Source organism: Gymnogyps californianus, chromosome 5 (assembly GCF_018139145.2).
Source record: "Gymnogyps californianus isolate 813 chromosome 5, ASM1813914v2, whole genome shotgun sequence".
NCBI lineage: Eukaryota > Metazoa > Chordata > Aves > Accipitriformes > Cathartidae > Gymnogyps > Gymnogyps californianus.
This window is the reverse complement of record NC_059475.1, coordinates 2,809,708-2,817,585: the sequence shown is the minus strand read 5'-3', so window position 1 is coordinate 2,817,585 and position 7,878 is coordinate 2,809,708.

Below are 7,878 nucleotides of genomic sequence, written 5' to 3'. Positions count from 1 at the left end.
TTGTCACGTCACCCCGTCGTGACAGAAGGTCCTCTCCTTTCCCCATCCGAGACATGTTCAGACAGGCAGTGTCAGGGGACGTGCCATTTGGGACGATAACATATGTCGCCTTAAAACAATATGCTGTATCAGTGGCCAAATGCTTAAACTGCTGTATGAGTATTTACTAAACATACCTGTATATAGACATTATGGATTGCCCAAACTTGATTTCTTTTCAGAGAGGAGAGAAATCTTTCATACAGACCTCACAGGAACAACACCTGAAGTCACAGAATCATAGAATGGTTTGGGTTGGAAGGGACCTTTAAAGCTCATCTACTCCAACCCCCCTGCAATGAGCAGGGACATCTTCAACTAGATCAGGTTGCCCAGAGACCCATCCAACCTGACCTTGAATGTTTCCAGGGATGGGGCATCTACCGCCTCTCTGGGCAACCTGTGCCAGTGTTTCACCACCCTCATTGTAGAAAATTTCTTCCTTAAGTCAATGGTCAATTTATCACAGTAGCTCTCACAGGCGAAACTCCTCCTCCGGATTAGACTGCAGGGAATCAAGAAGAACAAATATAACAAAAAAAAGAAGGGGGGGGGGGGGGGGGGGGGGGGGAGAAAAAAAAACCCAGTGATGCACAATGCAATTGCTCACCACCCGCTGACCAATGCCTGGTTAGTTCCCGAGCCGCGATCCGCGCCTCCCGGCCAACTCCCCCCAGTTTATATACTGGGCATGACGTTCCATGGTATGGAATATCCCTTGGGCTAGTTCGGGTCAGCTGCCCCGGCTCTGCTCCCTCCCAGCTTTTTGCACACCTGCTTGCTGGCAGAGCATGGGAAACTGAAAAGTCCTTGGCTTAAGATAAGCGCTACTTAGCAACAACTAAAACATCAGCGTGTTATCAATGTCATTCTCACACTAAGTCCAAAACACAGCGCTGTACCAGCTACTAAAAAGAAAGTTAACTCTGTCCCAGCCAAAACCAGGACAGGGGGTTATTCCTATTTCCATGTGTTAACACATCTATCTTTAAGAATTAATATAACAGACATCCAAGGTTAGTTATGTTGGCATCCATAATTACCTCACTCTTACACCAAACCTAACTGTAGGATATTTGAGATTCAAAGGTGTTTGAATTGCTAGATCCATTTTAAATCGCAGATATCCGTGCACAAAGTGAGTTTAGGGAAAAAGCAGGCAAGACCTGTTTGGAGCCTGTGATCCAAAGTTCAGACTGGCATCGCAGCTCTCAAGACCAGACCCACAACACAGGCTTAAAAGAATGCAAATTCTATATTCTGGCTAATCTCGGTGTTGCCTCAGCATATGTGGGAAACCCTAAATATGTGTTTAAACTTGATTTTGGAAGACGTGCTCGGTGTTTTGCATGTGCTTATGTGCATTTCTGGGTAGGAATGTACAAAAGCTTACTTAAATATTTTAGTGAAGACAAGATCAAATCAGGACATTTCATGTACGTATATTTCAGTTTGGATAGGTACTAAGTTAAGCAGTCATTACAGCAGTTTCTGAAGATATCAAGGAAAGAATTAAAAAGAAAAGTGAACTACCATGGTTTTAACTTTTTTAGAGTGATTTCAGGCAACTTCACATGACAAACATTTCTATCCACTGCACTCCTGTTCTCTTATCAAGCCATAGCTAATCAGCTGTAGACTGTCCTGCTGCTAAGTCAGGCAACAAACCACTCGTGACTTTAGCAGATGTTCTCCTTTTCATGCCAACAGGAATATTTACTAACATTTTTTCATGTTATCGTTTTCTGTCTCAAAACTTCTTCCTCAGGATCAGGAATAAGCCACATTTAACCACTTAGAGCCATAAATATCCATTTACTAAGGTTCGTGCTTGCTTGAAAGTTACACAGGAAGATTTTTACAGAGTTTAATCATTCAAACTAGGGATTACATAGACCCCATGTCTTTAAAGATAAGAGTGCATTGAAGTTTGTTGCTAAAAGGCAGAGTTCATCAAAACCAGGAAGGCTTTCCGCTGTCAAGCTAAACGTGCGCTCTATCTTTATCCAGCTCATCTCAGCCAAATGAGGTGGTTGCTCAGCAAGGGGAAGAGATGCTCGCTGGTAAAGCAGTCCTTTATTATGCGGCTATATAATCTCCAATTTGTAAACAAAGCAAAGCGCTACTCTCTTTTATTCAGCATTCGCTCACCAGCACCTCAGGGAGAACTAAGCAACCTTTTATAAAGAAAAGCAGATAAATTATTTTCTTTAGGGTTAACATTTAAATGTCTTTACCAGTCATTGACTACTTGTTTTTATTTACATAGAATTTTCAAAGTTCATAAATACCTTCAATGCATTCCCGTGAAAGTTCATTTTCCATGTGGATCTGTTAAGGTAAAAATGGAGATTAAGAAACTTTCCCAAAGGCATGAGTTAGTCACAGTGGATGGAGAATTCATGAATCCTGCTTCTTGCTAAATCCAAATTATGTTCCCTCTTATATTAGTCTGAAGTTTCTGAACTGTAGTTAATGCTACCAGGTGTTAGGTAAGCTTAGATTTTATTGCTTCTCAGCCTCTTGCAAACTGTAAATCAATTTTAAAAACTGAAATATATATGAATACTGTCTGATGGCTGCCACATTACAGACACCCAGGGCAAACACAAAGGAAAGAAAACACACATATTTTTTTTCTCTTTTGGTTTTTTTTGTTGCTTTGCTGGCTAGGCGCAATCACTCCTTCCTTTGAATCAACAACGCAGACCACAGTAGATGGTAGCAAGTCACTGAGCAAGAGTGCTGTCTGCTGAGTACAAGAGTTAGTAGTTCAAATGAACCTGTTTTACTTCTCATTGCAATGCTGGAGGAATTTGCACATGGTTACACATCTCAGCTGAGGGGGCAGGTAAACTCAAATTTAAATAGCCATGTATTAAAATAAGCGAATTGGATCTTTATGGCTAATCTATTTTATTTGTTGTTAGGAAAGACTGGATGCATGTACATAACCATTACTGGGCAGCAGTTTCCTAAAATTTGCTAACTTGGTCACTTCAATTATCTGACTCTATCTTGAGTGAATCATTGGTACAGTTAACCTATGAGAAGCTGAGAAACTACACGAGAGCTGTATTTTGAGTCAGGTCTGGACCCTTACAACACACGAGCACAGAGTCCTAATGGACGAATACAGTGTAGGCAAATCTTGTCTTTAAAAAAAAAAATTATTTCCCTTAATAACATGACAATATTGACAAGAAATCATTTTGCTCGCAGACAAAAAATACAATAAATACAAAAAAAACCCATAGCCATCCTGTGTAACAGATTTACAAATACCTTGCGACACAGAAAAATTATAGTCACTTTGACATGAACATTTTAGTTTGTTTTATCACTGAACGGTAATTCTAGCAAGGGGAGTTCATACACGTGAATTGAAAAACCCAAATCAGCTGTTAATTTCCTACGATTTACTCTTCAGGTCTACATACTGTTTCACTCTTAAGAATAAATGCAAAACACTGATGCATTCAACAGCTGGGGATAAAAACACTCCGCCCATAGTCTAACATCTCTTGGAAGGCAAACAAGGCAATCATTTCCAAGCCTTGTAATTTTTAGAAACTCAGATATAGCATTGGTACATCAGGCTGTCATCCTGCTGCAAGTTTACGTAAACTCTACTGAAATCAAGGGGATTCTCTGTATAAAGACATCGTTGGTGTTGTGACCTGATTTTCAAAGACAGTGAGCACCCAGATCTCCCTTTGGCTTCACAAACAGCTGTAGATGTTCATCATGTCAGATATTCAAGCCATTAGCCTTTCAGCATTCTAATATTTAAGATCGTTTAGATAGACTTACCCAGAGGAAATCACTGTAGCTATTAATTTATGTTCATTTCCTCACACGTAGAGGGAACATATGAAAGTCAAGTCATTTTTGCTGCTGACAATAAAAGTCATACATTCAAAGATCAAGTACTTTGTGGTTTTGCTGGCCCGAGCCCTTCATGCCTTGTCAGCTCTCTGTCCTCACTGGAAGACCACCAGTTAATGGATTTAACCTTTACATCAGTGAAAAATAACAGATCAGCATGTCAAAGATAAGTTACACTAAAGTCATGTACGTCCTCTTTCTCCTTCACTTATTTTTATAGTCATTACATCTAATTTCCTTCACCGTTGCTTTACGTAGTTTCATAGAAAGTAGTTATTCAAGCAAGTAAAAGGCAGTGAAAAAGAGCAAAGCTGCAGCTCTTTCACAAAGCTCACTGCTCTCCGAAATTCAGCTCCCGCATCTGCCAGCTTCAAAATGTCACTAACCATCTCCTGGAGACACCCTGACAACCTCTTCCAGCGCTTGACTCGAGCAACAGTTTAAGACAACTGAACGTGTGCTAACTTTTTTTCCAAGGTAATGTAAAGAAAGAGAAAAAACACTTGGCGTCGAAAAAAAGCTCTGTGTATGAAAAAACTGAAAACAAAAACATTACTATTTCACTGGTGTTTTATGCATTTCCTGCAAATACAGTTACTTGTACATAACATGAACCGTCATATAAATACTGGCAGATCATATGGAGGTGTCAGAAGAGAACCAGAAGTCTATATTGAAAAACTCCGGGAGTGTGTGCAACAGCTACACAATTTCGTCTTTGTTCATGTTTCCAGGAAACCACCCGAGACAATGCAGTAGAAAAACAAAACCCAAATTGTAGACAGTGAGAAACTAAAAGATTTAGGAATTCAAGAAGTCAAAACAAGAAACTGCTAATAACTTTCTTTTTCATGACACTTAGACTCCTAGGACCATCCCAAATGGATTACAATGAGAAATCTTCTGAAATACATGCAAGGCCAACTTTGTCAATGATTTCTATAGATTCGACAGTAGAAATACCGAAGTGGAATGAATTATTTTATTATTTACAAGTGAGTTTCACCTGGAACAAGCAAAGTTCAAGCAGAAATTTTCAGGCCCCGTACAACGTGCTGCTTCTGCTGCTTCTGGTAATATCAGCTGGGTTTCAGAGCCATGAAACAGAAACCCAGACATCACAGGCTCCAGCGTCTGTGAATGTGACAAATCAACTTGGAGTTTAACAGAAGTTGAAGGCATCGGTCATAGTGGGCAAAAGTTTGATGCCACAACCGGCTGTAGTGTGGCTTTGTATCAAGTTCAGTGACTCCTCCACGGACCCAATGGTTTTGTTTAGTTCTCTATGTAGAATATTTCTCTTTTTCACTTCAAAGTCCATGTACTGTAAAGCAATAACAAGGATTCTAACCAAATATATTTTAAAAACTGATCACAATATTTACGGAGGCATCCTCCCAAGGCTCTTCCTAGGATAACTTTGGCTGCAGTTTATTCTGCAGCTTGTTATATGTGAATGAGTCCTTGGAGCCAGCACAAAGTTCTAGTGTTTTTGAGTATAATGATTCACAGCAACAGTTTTGAATGCAACACTAGGTCCTAAATCTATTCACTGTTTATAGAAAGAGCTGGATTTTGGTAAAGAGAAGGCAGAAGCCTGAAAGAAGTCATAGTTTCCGTAGGACTTGTTAAAAGTAACATTTCCAAAACAGGGAATGGATTATTTTCTGCTAGATTTCTCACCTCTTACAGCTCTTTTCTCTTCCCCATCCATATTTCCAAGTCCGAGCTGTTATCTGAAACACAGCCCAGCAGGTGATCAATTCAGGCAGTCTTATATGTCTATACACACATGCATTGGATAGTATATCGGTTCCTGTGAAGTCCGTGAAAGTTTTGCCAGATTTCAATAAAATTATATTATTGTTCATCTCTTCAAAAATTAAAATTAAAACCAAACTCATTAAGAAAAGTACTTCACCTTTGTACAGTTGTAAACAAAAATGAAATTTTACTAAGATAAATTATGGTATGCAAAATGCCAACACTAGGTACTTGTTTTCAGGGGAAAAAAAGTCATAGAGGAGGCTGGAAGGACAGACGATGCTAAAACTAAGGTTACGATGGGGACTGCTGTAGCTCTCATTCCATAATATAGTGAATTAATGGAACTGTATAAAAATATTTACAGAAGGGCAAAATATAAATCATCTGACCTCTTAATGTTTATTTTACAGTTCTAAAGAGTGATTTACTACTATCAGAACTTTATTAAAAAAACAATAAACAGCTGTTTGGTCCTAACTTTCTCAAAACTTTTTCAATGATGACAGACAACTGGACACGTTTGGATATACTTAGATATTTCTTGGGTATATACTCTTCCAGCATGATCCAGGATGTTTTAACAACCTTGCTGATGGTCATAAAGCTTATAAAAATAAATAACAAAAACATGCAAAAAACTTCAAAATCATGGCTCACAACCCATTTTAGTAGACGATGTGCTTCGAACAGGGTCTTTTCCTTGGATCCTGTCTGATAGAAGATAACAAGGCAGGCTGTCAGTGACCGCATTTTCTGTATCACACTTCATTATTGCTTGATAAGAATGAATTAGGGGTAGTTCCTGGAGTCCTGGACTCCATTAGAGCTACCAGAAAATGCCCATAAAAGGAGAGAATGTTTTGAAGAGCGAGAAGTTATCGAGAAAAAAAAATTGTAAGTATTTTCCATCTATGAATTGGCCAGTGTAAGATGAACCTGAAATTACCAAAACATCAGAACACCAATTCAGTACTACACATATTCAAAGTATCATCCAGCTCCTTGGAATTAGTATAAGAAAAATTGGCATGCTATTATTTTACGGATTGCTTTTTTATGCAGTTTTGTCACAGGAGAAGATGATCACGATCAGCCACTGCAAAGTCTGAGTTTTTCACAGAATTCAGCACTGACTTGCAGAAAAACATTATGTTTTAGCAGTTTCCCTTTGCAACTCTTCAGTTTAATATTATGGAAATGTGAAAGCTATAAATGTTTTTGGAACACGTTTGTAGAGTATTCCCCTGCCTTCTCAGGATTACTCGTCGATTATAGAAAATGATTCATTCTACATCTCAGCTGAAGTTAAATAAAAAAAAAAACCAAACCAAAACATGGCTTTGGAAAGCTAATTTGAAGAAGTTGTCCTTTTTGACATATATTTTAACATCTCAATTAGAACAGCCCATTACACAGCAAGACTTTTTCATTTTCACCCTCAGTCAGTCATAATGAGCCACACTGGTCTCTGTCATGGTCCTCTGTGCACAGGCTCCATATAATCGTGCTCACCAGCCTATTTCGGTCATATAACAGTCAAGTAAGAACATGTGCAGTCAGTAACACTTAGGAATAATGGGCCAGGTTCATCACTGAAGTCAGTGGGAGGGCATTTGGCCCATTAACTCAGAAATATAGGAAGTTTTGTTATGGAGTAACCACTTTGCAGAACCAGACTATCTTGGCTCATGCTCCTTCCTCGAGGCCCATACATCGCGCTCATTAATATCACATGGAAATCTCAAATCAAAAAGAAAATATTCCCCTTCTGAGAATGGAATAGACATTATTACTGAAAAGCCCAGCTTATCCGTGTTTGGCTGTGGTCTGAAAATCCCATCCCACTTACCATATAAGCCATGAGCAAATTGCTGCCTCCTCCCGCATTATAATTTCCAGATAAGAAAAACTGAGATTATAATTTTAGCTCCCATGATTAAGATGGATGCATGGTGCTCACTGTAGTGGGGATCTCAGCTTCTCTAAAATTTAGCACAGTTTACCTAAAGCATCCCTTTATCAGCTTGATTCTTAGAATCACAGAATCATAGAACGGTGTGGGTTGGAAGGGACCTTAAAGACCATCTAGTTCCAACCCCCCTGCCATGGGCAGGGACACCTTCCACTAGACCAGGTTGCTCAAAGCCCCATCCAACCTGGCCTTGAACACTTCCAGGGACAGGG